The sequence below is a fragment of the Centropristis striata genome, chromosome 14 (assembly GCF_030273125.1).
Source record: "Centropristis striata isolate RG_2023a ecotype Rhode Island chromosome 14, C.striata_1.0, whole genome shotgun sequence".
Classification (NCBI taxonomy): Eukaryota; Metazoa; Chordata; class Actinopteri; order Perciformes; family Serranidae; genus Centropristis; species Centropristis striata.
The window spans coordinates 11,745,930-11,758,438 of NC_081530.1; positions in this window are offsets into that span (position 1 = coordinate 11,745,930).

Genomic DNA, 12,509 nt, shown 5'->3' on the forward strand with positions numbered 1-12,509 from the left:
CATGGCAGCCTACATGTCGAAGTATCCTTGAGCAAGATACTGAACCCCAAATTGCTCCCGATGCTGCGTTCATCGGTGTGAGAATGAATTCCCAATGGTGGCAGGTGGCACCGTTGAGGGTAGCCTCTGCCACCAATATGAATGTGTTTGTGAATGGGTGAATGAGCGCAGTCTGTAGTCTAAAGCGATTTGAGCGGTCGCAAAAGTGACTTTATAAGTGCAGGTCCATTTTCCATAATAGAAGTGGACGTAGATGTCACCAACTAGTTTGTGGACTAGCATTTAAAAGCATTTTGGCCTTTTTGGGAGCCAGTAGTGCTGCCTTACCTTGCTTTATCTTCTATTTTACTCTGAAACAAGTGATTGAGACCATAAACTCATTATGAGAATGTAATAAATCAAGTGAGAAGTATGCTCTTCTGTGCGTGTGTGTGGTCCCAGCTATTGCATAGCTGTAGGGGCCAGTGCTCGGTGTGATTACCCCGTGGCCTTAATAACTTTAGAAAGATGATAGAAGCAGTGATCATGTTTTATCTATATACAGCTTGAAATCTGGCAGAAATTGATTCAGCACAAAAAATACTATAGGACCAACCAAGAAAACACCTATACCCCAAAACGCCTACACAGTTCCAGAATTCTGAAGTTACAGCCCTGTCTATGTATGTACTGTACAGCTGTGTAGCTAATGGTAGCCATGGTTAGCTACATACAGTACTCTGTTGTGGTGACATGCGCTGGGTAAGAGTACCTGGTCTGGTTCCAGGTCTTGTGCAGTGCCACTTTTATTTTCATTTTAAAAAAACATCCTACAATCACGTCAGTTAAAGTTTCTAAATGTTGAAATTGGTTGCAATTATAATATAAAATAAAGTAAAATGAGGATAACATCTATTTTTTTTGTACTTTTATTACTTTTAAAATAAGGTAAAATGAGGATAACATCTATTTTTTTTGTACTTTTATTATACTAAATATATTAAATCTCTTCTTTTTACTGATACCATCAATCAAAAACAAAATGGTAGTTTAACCGCCTGGAGTCTCCAAAAGTGCCAAAGCATGGCTTCTTCATCACATCCAGACTAGAAATTGAAGCAGACCAAAAAAAGACATAAAATGACCAAAAAGACACAAAATGACCAGAAAAGACACAAAATTACCAGAAAAGACACAAAATGACCAAAAAAGACAAAATAAGAAGACAGAATAAAAAAGACATAACAACAGACATAACAAAAAAGACACAAAATAACTAAAAAAAGACACAACAGACACAAAATTACCAAAAAGACACCAAAAGGACACAAAAAAGACACAAAAAGACACAAGTGACCAAAAAAGACACAAAATGACTTACAAAGACACGAAAAGACATGAAAAGGATTCAAAAATGGACAAAATAGCCCAAGACTCCATAGAGTTAATCCTTAATAGGGCACTCATTGAAATAGTTGCAAATTCCAAATTTCAACCCTAGAGAACATTGGAGGATATTACATACAGCCAGAATGTGTAAAAAAAACATACGTAATATTTTGAGAAATCTTTACAAGATCAAAGTGGCAAATCTACGAGGAAAAAATGCGCAGATTTATGCGATTTAAAGTGGTGAATCTGCGAGAAAAAACTTTATTTCTTGTACATTTGCCACTTTAATCAAGTAAATTTGCAACTTTTTTCTCAAAATATTTTTATTTTTTATATCCGCTGAAGTTACCAAATACGGTTCTTCGCCCGATAAAGGGTTAAGCCAATCCTCGACATTGCTTCGTTTTTATATCGTGATGTCATGAAGAAATAATGTGCTGATGCTTCAGTGGACTTCAGAGTATTAACTTCTATAACCTCATACAACTCCACGTTCAAGCTCTTACTCCAGTGCAAAACCATCTTTAGTGCAATAAATTGTTATAAGAAACATAACAAAGGTCACTGTCTGAAATAAAGTAGAGCAAAGTGTGTGGGAGTAAGAACATCCTCTCCTTGCAGGGAAACCCATCGTTATCCACAATACTGTGTGGACGCAGATCTTCTCAAATGAAACTGGCTGGAGAGTTTCTGCATGTAATCAGAGCTGGCTGAAGCGGGGCAGTTTATGTTGTATTTTTTGGAGTTTGGCGCCTCACTTCACTAACGTTAGTCTTTCTGGTTGAGTTTCACAGCCTTTATTAAGCCATTAAATCCAAAATGAGTCCAAATACTTGCTTTTATTAATGAAATCTGGATAACTGTGTGTGCATGCAAAACACAGTCCTGGTGCTGCACTGTGCCTGAGTGCTTACGCCTTTTCAGTTTGGCCAACAGCAATGTGAAACCACAGAATTATTAACCCTTTGATGCACAACATGGGTCTAAAGTGACCCGGCTAAGTTTTTATATTCTATATCATTGCAATAAATTAATTTCATCATTCAGTATTGCAGGTTTTCCTCAAATAACTTGTTGTTGATCATCATACATCCACATTTTTTGTTTATATTTCTTACTTTTTGAATAAAAACCCTTTTTGTATCACTACGCTTCTAATGCACAAGGTCATTACAAAAATATTAATTATCCTATTTTGTTAAATTGGTGTTTTTCCAATGGAAATTATTATTTGGTGGCTCTCATAAGTCTCAAATGTTAAAATATGTGATTTTCCAATATAATCTGGTGGTTCCAACAACTCTTTTAAAGTTAAAACCTTAAATATAAGACAAACAGTTACACATATAGTCAAATTGTTAATTTAATGTTAATTTATCACTTTTTGTATCACTACGCTTCTAATGCAAAAGGTCATTTTTGATCCATGCGTGTAAACTCGATGTAATGATACGAGAACTATTTTTCTTCATAAAGTGTAAAAGGAAAAAGGGATATAATGATCTGTTGTAATAAAAAAAAAAGATAAAAGAAAATATTTAAAAAATATTAAAATTAAAATAAAATAGTCAAACACACAGCAGCATTAAATAACATGGGAAATTAATGTGGGTCATTTTTGACTCATGTTGTGCATTAGAAGGTGTTTATATGTTCATATACATCAAAGGGTTAAGAAAATATTATAGTAGATTTTTGGAATTGTGAGTCAGTTTTTCCGACTCCTACAAGACAGACCCCTTAGTTAACATTAGGAAAAAATATTAACGCTACAATGATATTTTATATATTGTGCTTCCAACTTTGTGGGAACAATTTCTGTTTGTCCTTTTCCTGTTATTCCATGACAGTGCAGTTTGGTGTGGATGAACTTGACTAGCTTGCACTGAGCTCTGATATCAGCCCCATCCAACACCTTTGGGATGAACTGGAACAGTGACTGCACACCAGGCCTCATCACCCAACATCAGTGTTGGACCTCACTAATGCTGCTGTGGCTGAATAGGAACAAATCCCTGCAGCCAGGTTCCAACATCTGGTGGAAAGCCTGAAGCTCCAGCTGTTATAGAAGCAGTTTAGATTTCCAAATACCAGTAGTTTCAGGTCCAAATACCTTTGGCTATACTGAGTAATTGAGACATTGAATTAATTGAAAACTGTACATAGACAATATTTTAGTACTAGTTCAAGTACCTGCACCTTTTTCCTTCAGAGCCATGCTGTTGTAACAAGCACTGGGAAAATGCTTAGTTTTAATTTATTTTTTATGAGTTTTAGTGTTAGTTTTATATATATATATATATATATATATATATATATATATATATATATTTGTTGGGTGCCAGATTCAATAAGGTCACAATTAATGTTGCCTTTATTTCCTTTTATTTATTATCATTATATTATTTTTTTACCATCTCAGCTCCAATAAGTTTATTAAGTCATAAAACCAGATAGATGAAATAGGTTTCATATCAACCAAATAGGTTTATGTTTCTGTCTTTTAGGTTGAAGAACTTGGTATAGACTTGCAAAACGTCTATACCAGACGGCAACCTCTGGGTCTGAGCATGGAGGCAAACCAGGAAGTGCCTTTAGCTGCATTCTGCAAAAAATTCCAGCACGGGGCGTTAAGTTTGGCTGCAAAAAAAATCTGTCCATTCATTTCAGTGCAAAATGAGAAAACTTCTCACTTGGTTTATTACCTCAGATTTTTTTTAGGACAACACTATGGTCTCAATCGCTAGTAAAAAAATCTTCTTCAAGACAATTTGATGTGAATAGTTCTAATAATGGCCCCATTTAGAAGAAAATAGAAGATAAAGAATCATATGATTTGGGGGCGTGGCTACCTTTGATTGACAGGTCACTAATAAGGCGAGCCGTCATCAGGAGAGAAGCAGAACAATGCGTATCCACGACAACGTGTTAATAATGTTATATATAACGTTAAAAAGATATAAAAAAGGAAGTTTTAAGTGGTTTGGTCTCACAACTTTTTCATTAAGTGAAAATACAGTGGAAGGGTCAGTTTATTTGAACGTTTTGTTCAGTAAAAATGTCTTATTGTTTGGTTGGCCTAACAAACACTCCAAGGAGTCACTGTTCAGTTTTCTGAGGTAAGTAACATACATTTTGTTTTTGTTTTTTGCTAGCCAAAACTAACATTCCAGTTAATGCTCCAGTTAATGCTAACATGAATTAGCAGCAGCTTCTCTCAGTCAGGTTGAGGTGTAGAGAGGCTGTAGTCAGTGATCAGATCCCTCTCGCTCCTCCACAGTCCAGATATGGTCTGCTCCCCGTATCGGAAACAAGATGGCGGCACAAGATGGTGACAAGTGTAGCGCTGAACTCGATGCTTCCAACAGGCCACAAACCAATGGGTGACGTCACGGTGACTACGTCCATTATTTATATACAGTCTATGGTCGGAACCCAAGATTGTCATCACTTACTTGTCTTGGCAGAATATTATATGATATTTTATTATCTAATATGATGTAGAATTTTTGTTATAATTAGTGTATAGATTCTAAAAATGTATTTTGTGAGGTCACAGTGAGCTTGACCTCTGACCTGAGTCTTGTTGGATGTTTGTGTCAAGTTTATAACGATGTAGCTAGTGAGTATACTCCAGTTAAAGGAGTAGGAAACAGGGTTCATTGGTAACTCAAAAAATGTACAACATGAAGGGCAGTCCCTGTAGTTAAAGCTGAGTAGCAGAGCATAAGGCTGGTGGTGTTCAGAGGCGCTGTCAAAAGCAGAGGGGAAAAAAGACACAAGACACAAGGTAATTTCACTGGCAAAAACACTGGTAATACGAGAAGGCTAGAAAGATACTTAGGGGAGCCGATATACCGCTGGTGAAGCGAAGACAATCTGGGAGCTTGCAGAGGGATGAGGAGAAAGATATAAGCTGCAGTTGAATGCGGGTGAATGATCCTTAGCTGTAAAGATTCCCTCGTGCTCTTGAACCAATCAAAATCTCTAGAGCAGTGGTTCTCAAATGGGGGTACGTGAAGGCCCTCCAGGGGGTACGTGAGATTTTAAAATATACATTTAAAAAGTAGCACCCTTGCAAAAATCCTTCAAAAATAATTATTTAATAACTATTTTACGGTACTGCGTACGGGTGAGTATCGGCCCACTTCGAGAATTGGCGTTAACTAGCATTTGTGGCGGCTGTGGTCCAGTTGGTAGAGTGGCCACCCACTGATTGGAATGTTGAGCAAGATACTGAACCCCAAATTGCTCCCAATGCTGCGTTCATCGGTGTGTGAATGAATTCCCAATGGTGGCAGGTGGCACCGTTCAGGGTAGCCTCTGCCACCAGTATGAATGTGTGTGTGAATGGGTGAATGAGCGCAGTCTGTAGTGTAAAGCGCTTTGAGTGGTCGCAAAGAGACTAGAAAAGCGCTATATAAGTGCAGGTCCATTTACCATTACCATTTGTAGAAGCAGCAATGGTATGTGTTCATTAACGAAGTGTCCCTGAGTCCTTTATGCAATCATGTCAGCTAGTTAATGCAGTTCCTCCTGAGGCATTAGAGGTCAGGGACACCCACTGCTGGTTTTCAGCCCTGTCTCTTACATGCACAAACTACTACGGTTTCTCTGAACCTTTTAATGATGTTATATATATATATTGTAGATGGTGAAACACATTAAAAATGTTCTTTAACTGTTGGATTATTTGCACATGCAGTGTTTCACAGAGTGGTGAACCTTACCCTGTCCTTGCTTGTAATCAACTGAGTCTTTAGAAGATGCTCCTTTTCATTCCAAATCATAATAATATCCTCTGTTACCAATTAACCCGTTTACCTGTAGAATGTTCCACTACTCTTCCAGGCTGTTGTTGGCCTTGTTTTTTTCAACATGTTGCTGGCATCAAATACAGAATAAGGGTATAATTGATTCGACAAGTTAAAACATGCAACTTATTGTCTTGCACAGTTTTCAATTGAATATAAGTCAAAAATGAATTTGTATTGTTTTTTTTTTTTATGTTTCAGACAGCATCCAAACTTTTTTGGAACGGGGGTTGTACTTTATTATTTTTATTTGTTTGAAGACTTTTGATTTCATTTCGTCCCCTATATTTTGATACAGTAGCTGCATGGACTTGTGATGGAGTGAGTTAGAGAGGGAGAGAGATACAAAGTGAGCGGAGGAGAGAGAGAGAGAGCTCTGACCTCAAGAGGAGAGGCAGATAAAGAGATAAAAGGATAAAGAGGGATGAGAGACGTGATGGAGGATGCAAGAGAGGAAAGGGAAGGAACAGCCTGCTTGCTTCCTGTGTTCATCTATATTTCACAGCACTTTCAATTAGTACCAGTGTGGCTGCAGAGCAGCGAGAGAGATAAAGAGAAAGATGGAAAGAGAGAGAGAGGTTTGCTCCAGGTCACTGTGGCCTGGTAATGGCCTCTCTCTCTCTTTTAAGGTGTTTGCAAATACAAAGTCTGTTTGCTTTGGCCTGGAGCAGGGCATGAGCTCTTGGTTTGTTACATCTACATATTTCACAGGTTATTATTACAAAAACTTCAAGCACGCTGTAATTTATCAAGAGAAGCCACATGGAAGAAGTCTTTTCATTCACTGGTTGGGGAAATTGGAAGAAGGATCTTTTATCTGGGGGGGGGGACTCAATCTACAACTTTTTCACTCAAGCTGGTGCAAGAGGAGGTCAAGTTCAAAGTACAAACAAACACAAATCTCCAAATGTGATATTGAGACATGGTAGAAATTCATTTTGAATAACTTAGCTGATAGGAGAAGTACTTTATGCCCGAAGTTTGCCTCATACAGGTAAAAGTTTTTGATAAGTGTTGACATCAACTTTCCTTTCAGTACATAAGTTTTTTTTAAAGTATATATGTTGACATTAACACATTTAGGCCTAAAACGCCTGGAAAAAATGCCTGTAAAATTTTAAAATAACCCTCTAAAACCTGAAGCTGTTCTGGAAATTCAACAGAAGTGTCAACGCTTCCTACTAAATAATAGATTTTTCAGCCTCTGTAGCAGATAGAAATGAAATTCAAAAAGTATTTGAGAGCTGATAGCTGTTATATGTGAGCTCCCTCCGCTATAGTCGTCTTCCGCCATGATTTCAAAGTTCTGGAAAAGTCCCATGTTGCATTGCGACACTCCCACATGTATTCTGATGCATTTCATTGGTCAAGAGGCCGAAAATAAGTGGAAAAAACTACAAATACTACAAAACGACGTATCCGCTTTCCCGGCTTTATTGGTAGAATAACGCAGCAGCGCCCCCGGTTTTAATGGTAGAAATGCGGTATTGCTTTCCCGCCTTAAATGGGTGGATCCTTAGAAGTCTGAGCATTCAGATTACTTAACCCTTTGGAGTTTGGGGCTATTTTGTCGGTTTTTGACTCCTTTTCATTTTGCCTGTATAAACCACTTAAAAATCGTTACCATGACGTGTTGGTATCATTGTTTTCAGCACAATCCCGCCTATATGACATGATTATTATTTTAATTTAAAATCTCTGCAAAAAAAGTGAAATCATGTTATTACACTTCGAGGTGTTTTTTTTAAATCTTTGCAAAAAAAAAAGGTTGATGCATTAAATTGCACATGGAAACTTTAGAGTTCAGCTGACAGCAGGGCTGCATGCTATTGAAGTTTTTACATGGTGACGTCATGAAGAAGTCGTGCTCTGGCGCTTTCATGGACTCCAGAGGGTTAAAGTGTTAAGCTGGGAATTTGCCATTGTCTTGGGAAAAACACTTATAGCAACATTATGTAACTATTTTACCTTAAAATAACATCTTTATAATCGTATTGACTCTACACTGACTTGTTATAGGGAGAATGGTGCCTCTATCATTCCCACTGTGTGCTCTGAACACCTGTTCCTGCTAATCTGCTCACTGACTGTGGTGGGCGGGTACAGACTCCCCAGAGAAGTGGCTTTTCGACACTGACAAACCACCAGTTATGTCACTGATCTTAGTGAAACTGGATATTATTTTGTAGAAAAAATGTTTTCTGGTTTTCCCTCTGACGTCTTCCGAATGCTCTGCCTTGACACTGTTTTAGTTTCAGGATGCATTAGTTTATTATTAAGATCCCCATTAGCTGCAGCAAAGCCGCAGCTATTCTTCCTGGGGTCCAATAGTATCAATATACAGTCAAAAAAAAAACTAGGACCGGGACTCGATTAAAAAAATGAATCTAATTAATTAGAGACTTTGTAATTAATTAATCGAAATGAATCACATTTTAATCGCATATAAATATTTAAGTAATAGGCTTAAGCAACAAAAATATTGTTTATTTTTGTTCAAGTCCAACAGACCGGTGCAATTTTTGCCATCAAGTGTAGCAATAGCATATTCAGACGCTAGCTGCTATATGTTTTGCATTGAGGTGATACTTAAGTGAATAAGTGTGATTAAAATGCGTAAATTATTTTAAGGCGTTAATTTTTGTATAATTAATTCATCTTAATTAACGCATTAAAATCCCGGCCCTAAAAAAACATAAACATTATAAAAATTAAAAACAAAACAAAATAAATTATTCACATACTAATCCATATTACACACATTTCTACATATCATATATGTATACATCATTACACAATCTACTAGCACATATCATATTGTATATACATTCATTCTACAGCATATACATTATAATAACACATGTCATATATCTATAGAAATATACTACATACATATAGATATACCATGTTTTCTTATTTTGATAAATACTGTTTTATTAATATTTTGAATTGCTTTATGTTAGTGGTGAGTTTGATATTTTTAGGCAGTGACCCACCATTGTCCATTGCTTCTATGAAGGCAAACTCAATGTGACTTTCATGGTACCCTTTCTTTTTCTTTTAGAGATATTCAGCATTTTCGTCTCCCTCACGCTTCGCCATTTTTCCATTAGCTCTGTGTTCCTGTTGTTAGGCGAGGTTACCGCACGGTGAAGTTACCGCCAGATGAGGTTACTAGGTGAGGTTACCGCTAGGTGAGGTTACCGCCAGGTGAGGTTACCACTAGGTGAGGTTACCGCTAGGTGAGGTTACCTGTGTATACTGCTGGAGGGATGTTACACATGTCCTTATTCTCGCGATATAGCCTTTATTTTTAAACTTTTCTATAGTGATTTTCTATTTAAATAAATGAATAAATGTTTAATGTATCCCTTATTTAGTTGTTTTTGTCCCATAGATTAAATGCTGACTCATCGAAATTTAACACATTAGATTTGTTACATCCCTTAAATTCAAGAGGGCTTCGCGACCCCCTGTGGATCCTTGGCACCCCACTGGGGGGGTCGGGCCCCTCCTGTTGGGAATCACTGCTTTAGGTAATCTAAAGTTTCCTACAGCTGCATGTATGGTGATATATTTATGACTTTCTGTACTGGATACTGTGGGGAGAGTCGCTGGTGTGTGGGTAACAGACCTGGCCCAGCAACCTCTACAGACATGCCAATGCAGAGGTAAAGAGACTAAAGAAGATAGTGACCCGGGAAAATAAAAAGAGAAAAGGAGAGATTAACCAAGGAACATGCCACTAGAAAAGAGTAAAGTTAATTCCGGACCTTCTTTTAGAGATCTTCCTGAAATAAAATGCTGCAGACAGACACCAAGCTGGTCTTTTGCCGTTGGTCTAGTAAGTAATATTAGTTGGTTTGTTGGTTTGCCTTTGTTGCTGCATTTGCATGATATTTGGCAGTGGGCAAAACACAGAACAAAACACAAAGTGTCCATAGTTTAACACTGGTCCCAAACAGCAATAGCTCCTGTTAGGCGTTAAAAAAAACAGTTAAAAAATGAACGTAAGTGAAGTTGTTACAAGGGTGATGTGACTAAGTTACCTAAGTTACGCAAGTCACGTAAGTTACGCAAGTCACGTAAGTTACGTAAGTTACGCAAGTCACGTAAGTTACGCAAGTCATGTAAGTTACGCAAATCACGTAAGTTACGCAAGTTACATAAGTCACGCAAGTTACATAAGTTACATAAAAAAACGTGATTCACAAACCATGAGTTACATAAACAACGTAAGTTACATAAACAACCTAATCACTACTACTACATCTGCAAAATAGTGGCGGAGGACAGTCTTAAATGTAAATATGAGTTGTATTATGCCGCCTGTACAAACATCTATATTGACGCCTTTGAGAGGAGACCAGTCTCTTAGATGGGCCACACCAAACACACTAAAACTTCCATCTCACCAAGGCTTGTGTCCGATTTGTGTGTGATCACTGTGTGCTTATGGCCAGTTGAACCCCTCCAGAGTCAGAAACAACTGGTCTCAACCAACTAAATACAGAGAAGCCTGTCAGCTAAATGACAGGCTTGTTGTCAGAGCAGATCAGAGGAAGCCAGGCAGTAATGATGCTACCTCCTCTGACCTGTCTGAGTCCTCAGCTGGGTACCACTGAGAGCCAAGCGTCAGCACGACTTCACTGTAACCACTCACTGCAGTGACAGAATTCACAAACGGAGCAATCCACAGAGGACAAAGTCATCATTGAAACAAACTCATGTTGCGTTTGTTAGAATACAAGACTGAGGTGACCTAACAGCCAACAATGTCAAGTTGAAACATTTACTCCTGTACAGACGGGTCCTTTGAAGAGGAAAGACCAAGCCAAGACCAAAAAAAAAACAGCTTAAGATGGAATGCATGCTGTATTTTGAGTTAATTATGACACAATTTGTTGACCCAGTGGGATTAAAGGTTTTTCATTAAGAATGAATCTTGGGCAGTTCATTTGTGTTTGTAGACTGAAAATGTTTTCTGTAGCTCATCTACAGCAAGTAATGTTTTAACCAACCTTCACCTTCTGCCTTCTTCTAGCTTTGGGTTATATTCTTTTTTTTACTATTATAATTTTTCAAGTCTACAGAAGTGCTGGCAGCTCTGTGGGCCTGTAATGCTTATGTATAGAAACCAAAGTATTGGACAAATTGAAACTTTTACTTGATGATGAAGCTACATGAAAGTGGATCATCAAAGGCTGTATGATTCAACCTTTTGCAATATGGCCAACAATGTAAGTGCAATTTAGGAATATTCATTCAATATTATTTTTTTCAGTTAGTATTTTTCAAAAGAAATGTATATTTCATAATCCATTCTGGCCCAATTTCACCTGGTTCTTCATGTAAGCAGGCCACTTGACTCATCTTATTGACTAGAAATGGACACAAAAGTGGACTAACATTAAATTTGGTAGGGATATCACAATAACAGTTAAAAAAAATGCCCAAAATGAAAAAATATGAATAAAAATATGGTTTCCAAGCCATGGTTTCTGGATCCCCAGCTAACCAGTCAGTTAACTTCCATGTTAAAAAAATAAAAATTTATCATTTCGCAGAAAAATTATTGCATCTAAATTTTAAAAAAATAAGTTAACTTATTAGATAGTAATTAATACATTTCAGTTGAAGGGCTTTGTCTAAATATCCTCTAAACATGTCTACAACAATTAATCACAATATTCTCAGTGTCACATGTCCATTCAAAAAGGGAGTGCAAACAGTTTCCTGATTATGCACTTGATTAATTGATTGTAATGTAAAAGTAGAAGACCACTTTTTCACAACGAAACAATAAAATGTGGAATTTATAGAACTGCCTTTTGGAATAAAAAAAACATACATTTGTTTCTATATAACAACACAATGCAGTATAGGGATAGCTGTCAATCATTTCTCTAAAAAAAAAAAGTGCCAAGTCAGGAATCACCAAACTCATCTGTAGGATACATCATCTGTGCACTGTGAAAAAGGTGAGTCTAAAATCTAAGGGAAATGATCTTGCTGCATGGACAGATTCACTTGACAAGATTTCTTAACCCTTGACAAGATTTCTTAATAAAGTTAATATTATATTATTATACTGGGCACTCATTGAAATACTTGCACATTCCAAATTTCAACCCTAGAGAATATTGGAGGATGTTACATACTGCCAGAATGTGGAAAAAAAAAACATACGGACCCAGGGTAGGGGGGTAATATTTTGAGAAAAAAGTTTACGAGATTAAAGAGGCAAATCTACAAGAAAAAAAATGTGCCGATTTATGAGATTTAAAGTGATGAACCTGCGAGAAAAAAGTTGCTAGTTGCTTT